The sequence below is a fragment of the Pseudochaenichthys georgianus genome, chromosome 14, assembly GCF_902827115.2.
Source record: "Pseudochaenichthys georgianus chromosome 14, fPseGeo1.2, whole genome shotgun sequence".
Taxonomy (NCBI): Eukaryota; Metazoa; Chordata; class Actinopteri; order Perciformes; family Channichthyidae; genus Pseudochaenichthys; species Pseudochaenichthys georgianus.
The window spans coordinates 39,051,818-39,071,837 of NC_047516.1; positions in this window are offsets into that span (position 1 = coordinate 39,051,818).

Below are 20,020 nucleotides of genomic sequence, written 5' to 3' on the forward strand. Positions count from 1 at the left end.
GTAATCTAGCACCTCTTCGAAGACACCTTTGATTTATTAATAATGAAACGAGATTTATGATACTGTCGAAGGAACAGTGTTTAACAGTGTTGTTTTCTTTTGAAGAATAATGAAATGAGAATTATAAACATACCCAAAACTAAATTAACAGTGTTGTTTAATATACATATAAAAGACTATATTTTTGAAATTCTCAACTAAATTAACAGAATATATATATATATATAAACATTCATGTGAACGTGCGTTGACCGTCATGTGCTCCGTCACCGTCACGTGCTCCGTCACGTGACGCAGGAGTGCGGTCGTGACGCGGGACCTGTGTGTGCGGTTCTGGAACTGCGGTTCTGTAACTGCTGTCTCCGACGCTGCAGCTTCATACTATTGGATCTAGATGCTTCAGTAATGAACAATTACAGGCCCATATCAAACCTGCCATTTCTAGGTAAGATCATTGAAAAAGTTGTTTTTCAACAGTTGAGTAACTTCTTGCATTTAAATAACTGGGTGGGACTTTCAGCAACAGTTCTAAATTGGTTTGAATCCTACTTAAAGGACAGAAAGAACTTTGTTTCTATAGGTAAATACTAGGGCTGTCAAGTAAAAAAACAAAACGTAACGCCACTAATTATTTTAACGCGATTAACGCATGTGTATTTTTTTCCTTGGCCGCCCCGTAGTTTCAGAGCACATCGAGTTTAAAATACCATCTACAAGCTGATGCTGACAGCCCCGCTCCTGCTGCCCGCTTGTGGCAGACCACACTTCCACGCTCACCGGCAGGCACCGACTGGCATCGGGAGGACCGGGAGGGTGTGTGTGTGTGTGTGTGGCCCGAGCGAGAGACCTTACGTGCATTGTTGTTGTTAGCATCTGGTGCTAGCTAGCTGCGCTAACGGATATAAGAAGCTGTTTAAATGAAAACAGAGGAGCGCTCTATCCACACAACTGCGCCGAGCACTTGACTTTATGCAGGCAGCCAGACAGTGGGACATTGTACGAAAAGTCAGCACACTCAGTGCGCAACATGATTGCAGCGTCCATGCAGCTCCCGTTCGAGCATATGCCTTGAGTTGCACATAGCTCCAACGATCGATCCATCACACACACACACACACACACAATTTGTATTATATTATTGAATGAGCGAGGTTCCAGGTTGAATTGAGGCGAATATTTGTAATATTCAGAGGTTGTTGTGTTATTCAAGAGGTTGTGTGTTCAAATGATAATAAACATTAGCATAAAGCATATTTGTCCACTCATATGTTGATAAGAGTATTAAAATATTCCTCTAAGGTACATTTAGAACAGATTAAAAATGTGCGATTAATTTGCGATTAACTATGGACAATCATGCGATTAAATATTTTAATCCACTGACAGCCATAGTAAATACACATCTGAGTTGACACATGACATGTGGGGTTCCTCAAGGCTCCATCCTGGGGCCTCTTCTCTTTAACATCTACATGCTACCATTGGCTCAGATAATGAAAAACAACAAAATAAGTTACCATATGCAGATGACACAAACATTTACATAACCATTTCACCAGGAGCAGTGGTGAAAGTGTGCCGGTCCTACCCGGTCCTTAGTACCGGTAAGAGATTTCCAGGCGGTCCGGAGGACCAGGAAGAATTGACAGCTCCACCCGTGGAATTTATACTACGAAGGGAAGATATTTTGGTTTGGATTACTGGTCTGGGGGAAGCTCGCGAGTGTCTGGATACGTGTGTGTGTGTTTGTGTATGTTTGCGTTTGTGCGTATTGTGTTTGTTTCCCGGGGAAAACACTCACGAGAAACACCGGCTGTTGTTAAGCCTGCAGTGACGTTAAATTACTCCGTTCTCCGCTTGTAATTATGCCGTTACAAGCTTCAAAGTTGTATTTATCACCTGAATTTGCCGAAACAAGTTTAATATTCTGAAAGCCAAGACTTTGTTTAATTGAAATCAGATGAAAACAAACTGTCACGGACCCTGCCGTGTTATCTATGATTACTATACACCTTACATTCATAATGTCAGCCGGAGGGAGGGGGGGGTGGCGCTGTGGAAGAGCAGATTGCGAGGGAGAGGTGCCTGTCTTCGTCCCTTTACAAGCTTCAAAAATGTATTTATCGTGTGATTTTGGAAATAAAAGTTTAATATTCTGAAAGCCAAGACTTTGTTTGTTTAAAATCAAATAAAACACCCGAACCCCGAAAAAATAGTTTTTTACGCAAATCCACGTTTATTTTGAAATGAGCCGTTGAGACTTCCGACTGATTTCGATAGAGCGGGTATTTGCTTTTTCACACTTGATCAGAACAGCGGGAGGAGAAAGGAATAGAGTGACTGAATGACAGCTAGAAAATTAGGCGACGTGGTAATTAAAGCAAAAATGCAAACGACGATTCTTCAGATGTTTAAGAGAAAGGAGAGAGATGAAGAAACTCAGAATGTGCTTAAAATTAGAAAAACAACGCCCACAGATGACACAGGTGATGATGCTTATTTAGCCCAGAGAATGAACCTGGCCATGATGTATAATAAGTTAGCTAACTAGCAAACTGTATATCTTAAATATAAACATTACATATTTTTGCTTTGATATCTTCTATTTTAATCTGCACATTGTTGCATACATTTTGAGACATTTTATTTTATTAGTATTTTAATTTATGTAACCAATATTCTGAAAATTCTAAGAAAGACAGAGACTTGTACATGTTTGACTGTCTGCTGAATTTAGTTATACATTTGTATTCTAATTTATAACAGTTGAGGCCCAGAGGGAGGAAGAGGAGACTCAGCCAGAAGAAGTGGCAGCAGGTCCCTCAGAAGCCACCACAGGTGATGCTAGCCCTACTGCATACCCTTCTATATGGAAAGAAGAACAATATGAACAGTTCAAACAGAAAAATGAATGGATGTATGCTCACAATGGAAGGCTAGGCTGTACCCCATGCCATGATGTGAAGGATCTAGGTGTCATGGCATCCTGTGGTGTTAATATTGCTATTCAGTGGGCTGATGGAAAGATAATCCCAGCTGGTCAATCAAGGGATGTCCAGCTTTCATCACTGCGCAAAAAAATCCGTGAGCACAAGAACTCTGCAGCACATAATGAAGCAGTCAAGATTCTTCAGACAGCAAAGAAAGATATTCTTCTGAACATGAACGTGAGTAGTCAGGAGTCTTTGTTTGAGTCTACTGCCAAGGTATTCATGACAGCCTATGTGGCCAAGAACAACAAGCCTTTCACAGACTTTGAGAGTCTGATTGACCTGCAGCATGCACATTCTGCTGATTTAGGGCGTGTTTTGCATAGCAAAACTGTCTGTGTTGACATAATTGAGCATCTGTCATCACAGATGGAACTTCTAAAAAGCATAATAGAGACCAAGAGCAAAATCACAGTATTGGCTGATGAGTCAACCAGTGTTGGGCACAAATCAACACTAATTGTGTTCCTGAAGGCTAGTGTTGATGGAGACATGGAGCCCATTGCCTTTCCATGACCTGGTTGAGCTGGATGTCTGCTGCTCATATCAAGGAACAGATTATGGGTTGCTTGCTTAAAAATGGCTTCACTGTTGAGTTGCTGATAGAAATCCTCATTGGATTTTGCAGTGATGGGGCCAGTGTCATGCTGGGAGTGAAGTCAGGTGTTGGGAAGTTGCTCCAGGATGACTTGCAGGCATCATACTATGGCACTGCCTTAATCACAGACTGGAGCTTGCTGTTGACCAGGCACTGGATGTGACAGGGGGAACAACGGACTTCCAGGCATTCATGGACAGCCTATATTCATTATATAGCCAGTTTGTGTTCAGGGATTCATGAAGCTGGGGGCGGGAGGAGAACACTATGAACCAATGAAGGTCGGGGTAGCATTATAGTACCTGCAAGAAATTCAAACCACTTTCACCCCTGACCAGGAGACTATTCTCCAGTTAAAACACTGAGTAAGTGCATTGAACAAATCAATGATTGCATGTGTCAGAACTTTCTCCAATTAAACAAAGATAAAACTGAGGTAATGGTTTTTGGAGCCAAGGTAGAACGTTTAAAAGTTAGCGCTGAGCTTCAGCCTGCAATGTTCAAAACAACAGATAAAGCCAGAAATCTAGGTGTAGTCATGGACTCTGACCTGAGTTTCAACAGTCACATTAAAACAGTTACTAAATCAGCCTACTATCACATAAAGAATATATCTAGGATTAAAAGACTAATGTCACAGCAGGATTTGGACAAACTTGATCATGCTTTTATCTTCAGTAGACTCGACTACTGTAACCCCCTAAACGCACCAGGAGCGTCTGCGCCGCGCTGCGCTGCGGCTACGCCGCGCTGCAGCTACGCCACGCTGCAACCTCCTCCTGCGACCTCCTCCTGCGACCTAACACACCAGGCGTGTTTCAAAACGTTGCGGAAGCGGAGCGTCGTGTGTGCAGCCTCGCAGTTGTTGTTGATTTTGGAATATTTCCTGGACATTTGTACTTCTACAAGTAGTAGGCTACGTAGTTAAATGGTTTATGTTTGTGTCTGTTTAAATCGGGTTTATTGTTGTTATTTCCTATTTTGTTGTGTTGTAGACTACAGACACAGTTAATAATAATTGTAATATTCCAGTTATAAATCACATGAATCAAAGATGTGTTGCTGTATTTTAGTGGTAACAAAATATGCATTCATCATCATAATTATTGTATATATATATAATTGACAGTGCCTGTAAACCGTTACATGTATTCCGTTACAACCCAACCCTGTTCACGGGGTGAGAGTACTGTTTTGTCGAAGTTTGTTCCAGTAGCCTTGAAATAAAGGTATTTTTTCTGTTCATCTGCATTTGGGTCCTGCTTGCCTCAACCCTGACAGAAGGAACTGACCAAATATGGGCCCAGCAGATCCCTTTGAGCAGGAATTGTTGGATTTTACTTTTTCTTTGGCTACCTGCTCTGATCAATGGATGGGAGCGTCCGGGGTTCAGCAGCGAGATGCTGCTCTGGCAGCGGTGCGCCAGATAACTATGGAGAAACCAGGCTTGGTGAGATTCTTGCTGGGCGGGATTTTGGATTTCCTCATGGTGTGTTATCCCCTGCCTGACAGCCCCAGGCCTCCCAACTCCCGTTATGACACCACACGCATCGGTGTGGTCCGTTTGGAGTCAACCCTGGCTTCTGCCCCAGTGTTTGCTACTGTCCAGGAGCCATTCGCTGGTACTCGTCTGGCTTTTGGAGGTCCACGGAGCCTCCAAACGGCTCTTAAAGGAAGGAGTCGCAAGGCCAGGTTGGCAGCACGAGCCCAAAGGGCCATGGTTCCAGAACCAGTTCAGCCCCCAGCAGCCATGGTTACAGACCCAGTTCTGGCCCCAGCAGCCATGGTCCTTGCTCCAGAACCGGTCCCGCCAGCCATGGATTCGGCTCCAGAGCCGGCCCATACAGCCATGTTTCCGGCTCCAGAACCGGACCTTACAACCATGGCTCCGGCTCCAGAGCCGGCCCATTCAGCCATGTTTCCGGCTCCAGAACCGGACCTTACAGCCATGTTTCCGGCTCCAGAACCGGACCTTACAGCCATGTTTCCGGCTCCAGAACCGGACCTTACAGCCATGTTTCCGGCTTCAGAACCGGACCTTACAGCCATGATTCTGGCTTCAATTCCGGTTCCAGAGCCGGCCCATTCAGCCATGTTTCCGGCTCCAGTACCGGACCTTACAGCCATATTTCCGGCTCCAGAACCGGACCTTACAGCCATGATTCTGGCTTCAATTCCGGCCCCCGCAGCCATGGTTCCAGACCGAGCTCTTGCCCCAGCTGCCATAGTCCCATCTCTTGTCCCTTCTCTAGTCTCTTCTCTAGTCCCTCCTCAGGTCCCTTCTCTAGTCACTTCTCAGGTACCAACTCTAGTCCCTCCTCTAGTCCCTCCTCTGGTCCCTCCTCTGGTCCCTCCTCTGGTCCCTCCTCTGGTCCCTCCTCTAGTCCCTCCTCTAGTCTCTTCTTAAATCTCAACTCTAGTCCCATCTCCAGTTTCCTCTCAAGTCCCCTCTCCAGTTTCCTCTCAAGTCCCCTCTCCAGTTCCCTCTCCAGTTTCCTATCAAGCCCCCTCTCAAGCCCCCTCTCGAGTCCCCTGTCGAGTTCCCTCTCCAGTCCCAACTCAAGTTCCTACTCAAGTCCCAATTCAAGTTCCTACTGAAGTGCCGTTCGAGGTTCCGCTGGGGGTCCTGCCAACTCCATGTCTTGTCCCGTTGGGGGTCCCGCCGACTACTCTCCTGTCGGGGGTCCTGCAAACCCTATGTCCTGTCCCGTTGGGGGTCCCGCCGACTACTCTCCTGCCGGGGGTCCTGCCAACCCTATGTCCAGTCCCGTTGGAGGTCCCGCCGACTACTCTCCTGCCGGGGGTCCTGCCAACCCTATGTCCTGTCCCATTGGGGGTCCCGCTGACTGCGCTTCTGCCGGGGGTCCTGCCAACCCTGTGTCCTGTCATGTTGGAGGTCCCGCCGACTGCTCTCCTGCCGGGGGTCCTGCCAATCCGGTGTCCTGTCCCGTTGGGGGTCCTGCCGACTGCCCTCCTGCCGGGGGTCCTGCCAACTCCTGGTCCTCTTCCGTGGGGGATCCTGCCGTGGCCTGTCCCACCGGCGCCGGTTCCTGTCCGGCCGACACCGGGTTCTGCCCGGCCTCCGGCGTTGTCCCGTCGGCGCCTTCCTGCCCGGCCCCCGGAGGGCCACGGCCTTCGCCCTCGAGCTCGGCCCCCTGACTTTTCCGGCCGCGGTCCTCGCCCTCGTGCTCGGCCCCCTGAGTTCGCCCGCGGTGGCCTTCGCCCCTCCATAACCCCCACCTTGGACTCTGTCTTGCCCCCGGGCCGTCCGCCCGAGTCCCCCTTCTCGGCTTCTGCCTTGCCTCCGGGCTGTGCGCCCGAGATCCCTTCCGGGGCCTCCGCGGTGCTCCTGGGTTGTCAGCCCAAACACGTCCTCCTGACCCCCTCCACCCACCCTGGTGGCCCTAGTTTTGTGTCCCTCCTCCGGTCCCCCTACACCCACCCTGCTGGACATTGGTTTTTTGGACGTTTATTGGACTTTGTTGGTGTTTTAGGGACATCTGAGGGGGGGTTCTGTTACGATTATTGTGTTATGTCACGTTTTGTATGTCTTGTTTTGGGTGTTTTGCTGTTCTCCCTGTCATGTTTTCCTCTGGGTATATTGTCTGGTCCTTTTCCCTGTGTTTTTCCTCCTGTCGGTTTCCCTGGTGTGTCTAGTTGTCTGATTGTGTTCACCTGGTGCCCCTGTGTTTTCTCCTCCCTCCTCACCTATCTCTTGTTTGTTTGATTAGACCTGGGTGTATTTAGGTTCTGTGCTTTCTGTTAGTCTTTGTGAGTTCCTTGTCGTATTTGGACGTTGTTCACGGGGTGAGAGTACTGTTTTGTCGAAGTTTGTTCCAGTAGCCTTGAAATAAAGGTATTTTTTCTGTTCATCTGCATTTGGGTCCTGCTTGCCTCACTCAACCCTGACAGATAGTGTCTGTAGGTATAGCTCCGAGCAAGAACAACATAGGCTCCAGAGGAACAGTCATTTCCAGGATGTTTTTAATCTCCTCTTTAATAGATTTCCAAAATACTTCAATTACTGGGCAATCCCAAAAGATGTGTGTATGATCCCCTATTTTTCCGGATTTCCTCCAACATAATGCGACCGATGGTCCTTGTACATATTTAGAAATTAGAAAAGGAGTGTTAAAAAATCTGATTTTCAGCTTCCAATCAAACTCTTTCCATAACTGACTATTAATTCCTTTATGGCTGCCCACACATAAGCTTTCCAAGACTCCATCTTCGATTATAATGTTTAGTTCCAATTCCCATTTATCTCTAATATTCCAGGTATTTTGGGAGTCGTCTGCCATAAGCCTCTTATATAAGTGAGAGACATTTTTCTTATTTGGGAAGCATTTTTCTGCAATACTAATAAAATATGCTTCTATAATGTTTGAATTTTTTTGGACTGCTTTTCTTTCCTTGTGGCTTGTAATATAGTGTCTTATCTGGAAGTACCTATACAAATCATTTGACGGGAGCCAATATTGTTCTTGAAGTTGGGAGAAGGATTTGACATCTGTTCCATCAAACATTTGGTTAATTGTGATAAGACCTGATCGGCCCATCTTTTAAAACCTCCATCCCTTACAGATGGAGGAAACTCTATATTGCCTAAAATTGGCATGGCTCTTGATATTGATTCTGGGCTCCTGAAAACATTTTTAACTGCCGTCCACAACTTTAGGGTATGCTTTATCCATTCGTTCTCAATCTTAACTTTCTTGACGGATTTTATATCAATAAAAGGCAAAACTAATAACGACACAGTAGTTGCACTCTGCTCAATCTGTGCCCATCCTGTTTCCTCGTCCTTTCTAATCCAGGCCACTATAGAGAACCGCAGCAAACCCGGAAGCAAGTTAGCATTTTTACCACTTCCGGTTCCTTCGATACAAAGCAATGGGATTTCTCCATAGGGTTTTGGAAAATAGCTCCAAATAAGGTCTGCGTTTGACACACATTGAAGAGACAGATCACGTTTTGTTCTACGACATTAAATACATCAGCAGTGACCCCGCTGGTGATTTCTGAAGAGTTGACGTGTCTGAAAAACGATGGTTGTTACCAAGTGGCTGAATAGGACTACAGAAGTTGTCCAGGCCGTTTTACGTCATTACACCGAACACGTAAACCCTCCCGCTAAGTTTGTTTGCCCTGTTCTGCTTGAAAGCAAGTCCCTACCTCCTGCAAACTGTTCAAACACTTCAACTTGTACAATTTGTAATATGTAGTTTTGAATATGGATTTTACGTTGGCGTGACGTTGAAGCAGCGACCCTGCTGTAGTTCCTTAATAGCATTACATTACATGTATAGCATAACGTTAGCATTTTGCTTCTGGCAACTAGATTTATGATTCGAAAATTATAAAAGTAGGATAGACATGTGGAGATCATCCGGCTGAACAAAACGTGATCCGTCTCTTAAATGTGTTTCCACCACAGACCTTATTTCGAGCTATTTTCCAAAATCCTATGGAGAAATTGCATTGGTTTTTGACGAAGGAACCGGAAGGAGTTTACATCCGGGTTTTAGGACGCGTCACTGCGGTTCTCTATTGCCGTTAACTGAGCAGCCCAATAATAATATTTTAAATTTGGCAGGCCTAAGCCTCCCTTATCTTTTGGCAGAAAAAGAGTTTTAAGTCTTACTCTGGGTCTCTTATTCTTCCAAATAAACTTAGATATAAGTCTATTTAACATGTTGAAGATGGAGGCTGGAATTCCCACGGGGAGTGTTGAAGCAAATGTGTGGTCTGAAACCTACCTCGGCTCCGCGTGTCCTTTGATGAGCTGGTCAGATTATAAAAGAAGGAATTCAAAGCACCAGAATACAAGTTAAACAATCATCTGTTTTAATGGCAAAAGGTAACAATACAAGTTAAAAGGAGTACTCCTGCTCTGGTTTGTGTGCTGTTTAGATCTTACTATCTTCGCAGCAGAAGAAAAAGAGACCGGACAAAGCACACAACAAGATATATGTAAGAACAACAGGGAGGAGTTATGTTGGATGCTCCTCCCATAGAGCCCATCCATTGGGAGATATAAAAACGATAGTCTGTCACAGCGAATCAGCACGAGCCAGCCGAGATGAACCTAAAATAAGAGTCTTCTTCAGTTTGAGGTATTTCTGCATAGACTTCCTTCTCTCCGGCCCCCTCCCCCATCAGTTCAATACACACACAGTTTCACATACTTTAGGTATCTTAAAGATATGTTTACGACATAGCTGTTTATAGTTGGCCAATACAAGTAATACATATCGGTTACTTTAATATCACACACATATTTTAGACATGTATCGTTCTAGATACTTGACATGCTGTGTTTAAATAAGAATGTCTCCTCTCATGCAAAACTGCTCCTACTTCATACACATTTAAGCCAACTACTTCACAATGTTGTGGCAATTTAGTACTCCCAACATGAAAGAATAAAACAGAGAGAAATCAATAAAACACAAACACAGGTATAGTTAAGCAGTAATTATACAGCATATATATATAGCCACTACAATGAACACACACATTCCACCATGCAGAATTCCAGAGGCCTGAGCCGTGTGCAAATTAGGATATCTGATCTCTCACATCTCCTAATAGAAAGGTTTCACTTCTCATATTTCCAGCTTCTTGTTATACATACTGCTATTATTTAATACAATGTAATTAAGTACACACATATATTTAAGCAAACTCACGTCTGGACACTAGGAACACAGGTTACTTCAATAATCAATAGGAAGGATTGAAATAGGAAGAGTAATCGAGATAGTAGGTTCATTCTTACACTCTCTACCCTTCCGAATAGCGAGAGGGGCAGAATTTCCCACCGTATCATGTCATTCTTTATTTGTTTTATTAATGTATTATAGTTAGCCTCAAATAAATGCATATGGTGGTGAATAAGGATAATCCCTAGATATCTAAACCCCTGCTTGGACCAGCGGTAAGAAACATCTTTGTTTAATTGTGTAGGCCAACTCCCTGTTATCATCTTTGCTTCTGATTTAATTGGATTAATTTTGTATCCTGAAATTGCCCCATACTTAGACAAGCACTGCATAAGAGCTGGAATAGAAGATAGGGGGTGTTTTATAAAGAGTAAAATGTCATCTGCAAATAAAGATATTTTATGTATTGACCCTCCCTCGTCCGCTATTCCTTGAATCTGTTTATTTTGGCGTATAGCCTCCGCTAAGGGTTCAATACTGAGTGCGAAAAGAAGAGGTGACATTGAGTCGCCCTGCCTCACCCCCCTCTCTACTTTAAAAAACCTGAACAATGCCCATTGACTCTTATTATTGATTTAGGATCCTTATAAAGCAAACTAATCCATTTATAGAAATAGAAAAGAAATAGCCAGTCCACTCTATCAAATGCTTTCTCAGCATCTAGGCTGAGAAGCATTGAAGGTTGTTTATCTTTTGTCGCTATTGATTGAAGGTTTAAAGCTCTCCTCACATTATTTGTCCCTGGTCCGCTTTTATCAACTTCTGTCGTACTCTGGTTGCTAAGATTGAAGTTAGTATTTTGTAATCAACGCATAAAAGACTTATGGGGCGATAACTAGTGCACTGTATGGGGTCCTTTCCCTCTTTATGCAGGACTGTGATGATAGCTTCTGACCACGATTTTGGGGGGTCTCCTGTATTTAATCCATAATTACTCTACATAATATAGGGGAAAGATCATTTATGAAGGCTCTATAATATTCACCTGCAAACCCATCTACTCCCACTGATTTGTTTTTGTTAATTTCCTCCTCTCTGATAGGCTCTACTAACTTAGATGCTTCGTCAGTTGTCAGTTTATTCATATTGAGGGGCTTTAAAAATGCACTAATTCTTTCTTCCATAAATTCCTGATCTTGGCTTTTATACAGTTGCGCATAATATTTTGCAAAAGCATCTGATATTTCCCTAGGGTCTGTTTCTGTCTGGTTAGTTTCAGGATGTTTAATTTTGGAGATAATGCGGCTGGACTGGGCTTTTCTAAATTGAAAGGCCAATAATCTGCTAGCCTTATTTCCCATTTCGTAATATTTTCTATTTATGCACCTGAGGGCTCCCTCTGCTTTGTAAGATAATTCTGCATCTAGCTTAATTCTAACTTCCTTCAACTTTTTGAGTACTTCCTCTTTTCTAGATGTCTTATGTTCCCTCTCTAATCTTTTAATTTCTGTTTCCAATTCTTGTTGTTTCGCCAGTCTTTGTTTCTTTAATCCTATAGAAATCATTTTGCCCCTAATCGTGGCCTTACCAGCATCCCATAGCACCGAGGGGGAGACCTCACCATTATCATTCAAGGCAAAGTATTCAGATATTGCAGAACGTATTTCCTGTTTTATCCGGTTATCTGCCAATAGTGAGACGTTAAGTCTCCAGTACTTAAACCATTTATCTAACCCCAGATTGATTTTCATAGAGACAGGACTGTGGTCTGAGATTGTTATTGGTTCAATTACACTATCTTGTATCCGGTATGTATCCTTTTTCGACACCAAAAAGTAATCTATTCTTGAATAACTTCCATGTACATGGGACATGAACATGAAGTCTTTGTCACTTGGGTGTAGGTGTCGCCAGATATCAACTAATCCCAGCTCCTTCATCATGTTTAAGACATTTCTGGACATTTTAGGCAGGGGTCTTATTGTTCAGTGTGCAATTGAAGTCCCCCCTATGATTACTATTCCCTCTCCATTATCACTAGGGCTGCAATCTTTTAAAAAAATAAATCGCAGTCTTCATTTGGGGCATACACATTTAAGATAGTTATTTTTAGGCCAGCTATTGTTCCAATTACCATAACATAACGACCCTCAATATCCTGGAAGACTTTCTCATTGTTATAGTATACTGATTTGTTAATTAAAATAGCTACTCCTCGTTTTTTACTCCTCCCACATGATGCACTATAGATCTGATCCACCCACTCTCTCTTTCATTTCAAATGTTCTATTTCAGATCAGTGAGTTTCTTGAATTAGAGCTACAGTACAGAGCATTCCAGTTTCTTTGATTGGCCTAGAATCTTTTTCCTTTTAATCGGGTTCTTAATTCCCCTTACATTATAGCTAACAATATTTAAGTAAGCCATAATCTCTGTTTAGCATTAGAGTAAATAGCCCTGCCTGCTTGAAGACGTCTGTACATGGAAACACTTTGCCTAAATCGCATAAATAAAAACAAACTGTAGAGCGCAACATAAATGTTAGAATAACTTATGAGAACAACTCATTTGTAGTATTTTCACAAGTAACAACCACTTTATATAACGTATGTCCACTGTCAATGTGTTACCGTTACTGTATGCAGAACAGAGCCGACTCCAACCCTGTTTCAGTCACTTTGGGTTTTTAAACGGCATCGGGAGACGATTTAAGCTTCTTCTTGCAGGAATGTCCTGAGATCCTAGCTGACAGTACCGTGTCTCTTTTCTTCTTCCCGCTGCTCCTCCATCCGTCCTTTAACGCATCCTCCGTGCGTTCTCTTTCTCCGCAGCGCACTTGGACTCCCAGGCCTTTCAGCACCTCTGCTGTGCCCAGCTTGAGTTTTAACTGCACACCTCGCCAGTATGTCATTCTTTTTTAGCTGCTTGATGACTTCGTGCACCTTTGCCTGCTTCTTGTGTAACTCGGGAGAGTAATCCTGATCAAAAAAGATCCTTTTATCTTGGAAGGAGACCTGTCCCTGACTCCATGCCTGTCGTATCTCCAGATCTTTAACTGCTGCATCCAAAAATCTCACGATGATGTGTCTTGGAGGGGCTGTCGGGTCTCTATGTGGCGTAAACGGGGCTGAGCGGTGTTCTCTCTCAATCTTAATATCCGTTAGCGATGGTATTTTAAGCACCTTGTGTAGCAGTTCTTTAATAAATGCTGCCATGTTTCCAGGGGTGAAAGTGGTTTGAATTTCTTGCAGGTACTATAATGCTACCCCGACCTTCATTGGTTCATATTGTTCTCCTCCCTCCCCCAGCTTCATGAATCCCTGAACACAAACTGGCTATATAATGAATATAGGCTGTCCATGAATGCCTGGAAGTCCTTTGTTCCCCCTGTCACATCCAGTGCCTGGTCAACAGCAAGCTCCAGTCTGTGATTAAGGCAGTGCCATATATGATGCCTGCAAGTCATCCTGGAGCAACTTCCCAACACCTGACTTCACTCCCAGCATGACACTGGCCCCATCACTGCAAAATCCAATGAGGATTTCTCTCAGCAACTCAACAGTGAAGCCATTTTTAAGCAAGCAACCCATAATCTGTTCCTTGATATGAGCAGCAGACATCCAGCTCAACCAGGTCATGGAAAGCAATGGGCTCCATGTCTCCATCAACACGAGCCTTCAGGAACACAATTAGTGTTGATTTGTGCCCAACACTGGTTGACTCATCAGCCAATACTGTGATTTTGCTCTTGGTCTCTATTATGTTTTTTAGAAGTTCCTTTTTCATCTGTGATGACAGATGCTCAATTATGTCAACACAGACAGTTTTGCTATGCAAAACACGCCCTAAATCAGCAGAATGTGCATGCTGCAGGTCAATCAGACTCTCAAAGTCTGTGAAAGGCTTGTTGTTCTTGGCCACATAATAGGCTGTCATGAACACCTTGGCAGTAGACTCAAACAAAGACTCCTGACTACTCACGTTCATGTTCAGAAGAATATCTTTCTTTGCTGTCTGAAGAATCTTGACTGCTTCATTATGTGCTGCAGAGTTCTTGTGCTCACGGATTTTTTTGCGCAGTGATGAAAGCTGGACATCCCTTGATTGACCAGCTGGGATTATCTTTCCATCAGCCCACTGAATAGCAATATTAACACCACAGGATGCTATGACACCTAGATCCTTCACATCATGGCATGGGGTACAGCCTAGCCTTCCATTGTGAGCATACATCCATTCATTTTTCTGTTTGAACTGTTCATATTGTTCTTCTTTCCATATAGAAGGGTATGCAGTAGGGCTAGCATCACCTGTGGTGGCTTCTGAGGGACCTGCTGCCACTTCTTCTGGCTGAGTCTCCTCTTCCTCCCTCTGGGCCTCAACTGTTATAAATTAGAATACAAATGTATAACTAAATTCAGCAGACAGTCAAACATGTACAAGTCTCTGTCTTTCTTAGAATTTTCAGAATATTGGTTACATAAATTAAAATACTAATAAAATAAAATGTCTCAAAATGTATGCAACAATGTGCAGATTAAAATAGAAGATATCAAAGCAAAAATATGTAATGTTTATATTTAAGATATACAGTTTGCTAGTTAGCTAACTTATTATACATCATGGCCAGGTTCATTCTCTGGGCTAAATAAGCATCATCACCTGTGTCATCTGTGGGCGTTGTTTTTCTAATTTTAAGCACATTCTGAGTTTCTTCATCTCTCTCCTTTCTCTTAAACATCTGAAGAATCGTCGTTTGCATTTTTGCTTTAATTACCACGTAGCCTAATTGTCTAGCTGTCATTCAGTCACTCTATTCCTTTCTCCTCCCGCTGTTCTGATCAAGTGTGAAAAAGCAAATACCCGCTCTATCGAAATCAGTCGGAAGTCTCAACGGCTCATTTCAAAATAAACGTGGATTTGCGTAAAAAACTATTTTCGGGGTTCGGGTGTTTTATTTGATTTTAAACAAACAAAGTCTTGGCTTTCAGAATATTAAACTTTTATTTCCAAAATCACACGATAAATACATTTTTGAAGCTTGTAAAGGGACGAAGACAGGCACCTCTCCCTCGCAATCTGCTCTTCCACAGCGCCGCCCCCCCCTCCCTCCGGCTGACATTATGAATGTAAGGTGTATAGTAATCATAGATAACACGGCAGGGTCCGTTACAGTTTGTTTTCATCTGATTTAAATTAAACAGAGTCTTGGCTTTCAGAATATTAAACTTGTTTCGGCAAATTCAGATGATAAATATAACTTTGAAGCTTGTAACGGCATAATTACAAGCGGAGAACGGAGTAATTTAACGCCACAGCAAGCACAACAACAGCCGGTGTTTCTCGTGAGGGTTTTCCCCGGGAAACAAACACAATACACACAAATGCAAAAATACACAAACACACACATGCACACACGTATACACACACACTCGCGAGCTTCCCCTCCAAACGAAAATATCTTCCCTCCGTAGTATTTTGATCATTTGCTCCACTAATAATCAATCAGATCGATGGATTCCAGAGAAGAGGAAACTTTAAAGGCCTTTTTCTCAAAATGAGGACTCTGTGACAGTCATTATATAATGTGACATATTTCGCTTAATAACGAGTAACGAGTAATGAATATACTTTATAGGGATCCTATTAATATCTAATAATGAAATTCAATAACATGCTTTAACCACTAGGTGTCCCTTTATATCAGCTGTGCACATTTATGGTGTAAATACAGCCTATCTACCAATTGGATCAAATATAAAAGTCAGCCAAATTAGTGTTGATACTGCAAGGAGACGTATTGTGTGAAAAGAAATGTAAGATGTTGTTTATGGCTGATATATTTATGATCCACGTCACGTTTTCAGTTCCTCATGTTTGTCTTCTCATCAGGGCTCTATAAATACAGAACTACGGCAGATATGTAATATGTAATGAAGCCGAACCGTGTATTACAATGCCGTTATGTGATGACTTTCAAAGAGAAAAGCAAGCACACTCGGAATAAAGTATTATTATTATTTTTTTAAATGTTTTCGGTCTGTTTCCGGTATTTGTTAATGACGATGTGCTGTGAGATGTGAGACTGGAATTGCACAGGGGGAAATAACGTAGGCTATCTTTAGATGCGGATTTTGTTAAACTAATATGTTTGCGCTGTGGACCAACACTATACATTGACGGGGAAGGGGGTAGCAATAAAGATAACACCATTAAACAGTTACACAACATAACAGAAATAATATCGATAGCAGCGTCCCTAGCAACCACCTTGGTAACAATGAAAACGTCGCGATTTCCTGAAGTAATCTTCGTAATAACTAGCAAACTAAAGATCATGTACATCCACTGCACACATCATCTGAAATAACAACTAATATTTCTCGCATCAAATGACATCAAAACGCATTTTAATGGTCAAACTAACTTTAAAATAGGCATTTTCCACCGAGAATAAAACTAAGTTCGGCCATGTTTTCTTTTTCTGCAGGGAGAAATTTGAAGATCACGTGACATAGACGCCAGCCATTGGAATGAATGGTGAAAAAAAACGGGGTTTGTCAAACAGAGCACATGGTGTAGTCCAAACGATAGCTGGGGATTCTGGGTAGTGTAGTGTCTTCTGCCATCCTTTACTCAGAAAAAATATGTATTTCTCCGAATCGAAGGGGAAAAACACAAAAGCATTGCACACAATTTAAACCAATCAATGTTGTGTAATTAACAAGGATAATCTGGTGTTTTTTAGTCGATGAGTAGTGCAGATATCACTGTAAAATCAATCGACAGTAAGAGGAATACTTACTTCCGGGTGTACAATTCTCCGTTATCCAATGGGAATGGACGCTCACATTGCCTTTAAGGGCAGCCGACACAAACGAATGCCGTGCTTCCATGAGCGTCAAATCCCGACTGTAAAGTTTACAGTGTTAACAAAATAAAATATACTGCTGTTTCTGGTTTAGTTTACGACGAATATTATTTAGTTATTGTTTTGATATTTGTAACACAAAAGCGATGGAAAAACCCCACAGCAACACAGAAAATATGGTCTTAACATGACCCAGTCGTCTAGTAGTTAATAAAAAACAATAATATCAAAACAAAATATGACTACTAACTTTATTGTGAAATTAAAACAGAACGGTAAAATAATAGTTTCCGGTCTATTCTGAGCCCGATCTCTGTAGATAAATAAAGAACTACGACAGATGTGTAATATTTATGCAGCCACACCATTTATTACAATGCATTCATGTGATGACTTTCAAAGAGTAAAGCAAGCACTGCTGAATAAAGTATGATTTTCTCTTTTACAAAACCTTTTTTTTTTCATATGGAATGCAGTTGGAGGTCAACCAATCAAAGAGCTTGAGGACTGATCACGGGGTTTGTCAAGCTAAGCACATGGTGTAGTCCCAAATGATAGCTGAGGATTCTGGGTAGTGTAGTGTCTTCGGCCATCCAAAAACTCCGAAAAAATCTTTGTTTCTCCGAATTAAAGGGGAAAATACAAAAGCATTATACACAATTCAAACCAATCATTGTTGTGTAATTAACAATGATAATCTGGTGTTTTTTAGTCGATGAGTAGTGCAGATATCACTGTAAAATCAATCGACAGTAAGGAGAATACTTACTTCCGGTTGTAAAATTCTCCGTTATCCAATGGGAATGGACGCTCGTAATACAATGATCATTATCTTTTAAATAACGTTAACTAAAGGGAACAATCTATCTATCTATCTATCTATCTATTTGACTATTTGGCTCTGGCCTTACTTAAAAACTAATTAATTTAATAAAAATCACAGTTGTATTACACACAATGCACTGTTTTTTGAGAACACAAATTCGTAACTAATGTAATTTTTACATTCTGACGAAAAATTAAAATGATTATGAATACAAATAAAATAAAAGAAGCCTCCCGTGAGTTACTACAAGCTATAAAGTAGATTTTAAAAACGTTTTATCGAATAAAAGCTCACTGCGGGACGTTGTAGAAATGCGTGTGTGCACCACGACAAAGGAGCCTCATTCACTTTACATTGGGGGTGCAGACACGTAAATGTAACAAAGTTCGTGACTCCACCACGCAATGCGGTGTTAAGAAGTCGTGGTGGAGTCACGCATTCTGGTGAGATCAGGTTGGCTTGAACGGACCCCGTGCTGATCTGGTAGGCCGTGCAGATATGGTACCTACACCGGCCGCCAGACACACAAAGGGCCCCAATAAACACGGTAAGAAGAACCAGTTAAATCAAAATCTTCAATAGTTTATGTAGGAACCATTAGATGTGTGTGTTTGATGGCGGGCAGGAGATCCTGAGAAGAACTGTTAATTTAATGTTAAAAAAACAAAATTTACAACATACATATAGCACGTGGCGTTGTTCTGAGGCAAGCAGGGTGAGTCTAATTTTCCTTTTCTTTGTTCTTTCATTGATGCTGCATGATTTTAATGTGTGTGTGTTTTTTAAGCCTGAAATATTAATGTGTGTTTTCAGTTTAAGGCTGATACATTGAAGTGGGTGTCTCTTGTAGAACAGTTTAACCTGTTAAGCACCATGCCTGTTTTTCAGGTCTCAGGCTCGAAAATGATATTTCCAGAACAAATGACCATAACTACACTTCTAAAAGGGGAAAATTAATAATCTTATTTCTCAAAGTAATAATAAACCTTTGAGTCCTTATAACGTAAGGATTTGAGGTCCATTTTTCATAGTAAACTAGATATAATTGTTATTATTTTAAACTAAAGTGTTGTTTTGTGTTGTATTTCTAAACTATGACTTACCACACAGGTGGTTTTCTTTGTTACGGTTCATTTAAAGTGGACCTATCATGCTATATTTGAAAAATATATTGTAGCTGTATTGTATATTGTCTGTGAAGTTTTTTTTTCAAAATACCAAACAGATCATGCATTTTAGCCACGCCTCATTTCGCTCTATTTGCTCTATTCCAGCCCTGTTTTTGCAAGGGCTGATTCTGTGACGTAGCTTTAATGCAAATGAGCTGCAGCTGACCACACTCCCCTGCAGAAGAGGGGGGTGAGGCACGGCCCGGCACGAGCGTATGCGAATTTGTAAAACGTATGCTAATATTGTTCATGAAAATAAATACTGGTGTATATGGTTTTATGCAATCTTTCATTTAATTCTGTCATTGCTATTATATTATATAATACACAGCAATGGCATAACACACCCATTTGTTGATAACAAAAAAAGTCCACACACAACCTTTTGCTTTTGAAATCTGCATATACTTTACCCATCAAACATGAATAATCATGACACATTTTATATAAACTGTCGGAACTTTATTGTCAAAATCAACAGTTCATTGAACCCATAACAAATACAGTACGCAGCTTCGGTGGGTCAGTCTGACATGCAGAATCTATCATCACAGGTTTTCTGCTGATAGCATGGGCGTAAAAAGTGGGGGGATTTGTGTGTCCCCCACTTTTTAAATGTGTTTATTATAATTTTTTTACACAAGTGGTCATCGTCACGGAGGAGCATCTGTGTGTGTGTGTGGCATGAGCGCATCTTGTGAGAGAGAGATATAAAGAGAGAGAGACAGAGAGAGAGAGAGAGAGAGAGAGAGAGAGAGAGAGAGAGAGAGAGAGAGAGAGAGAGAGAGACGAGAGTTACGGGGTTGTTAGCATTTGGTGCTAGCTCGGAGCTAACGGAGATTAGTAGCTGTTTCAACAATAAGGAGAGGGAGAGTCCTCTCCTGTCGGACTGAGAGAGATA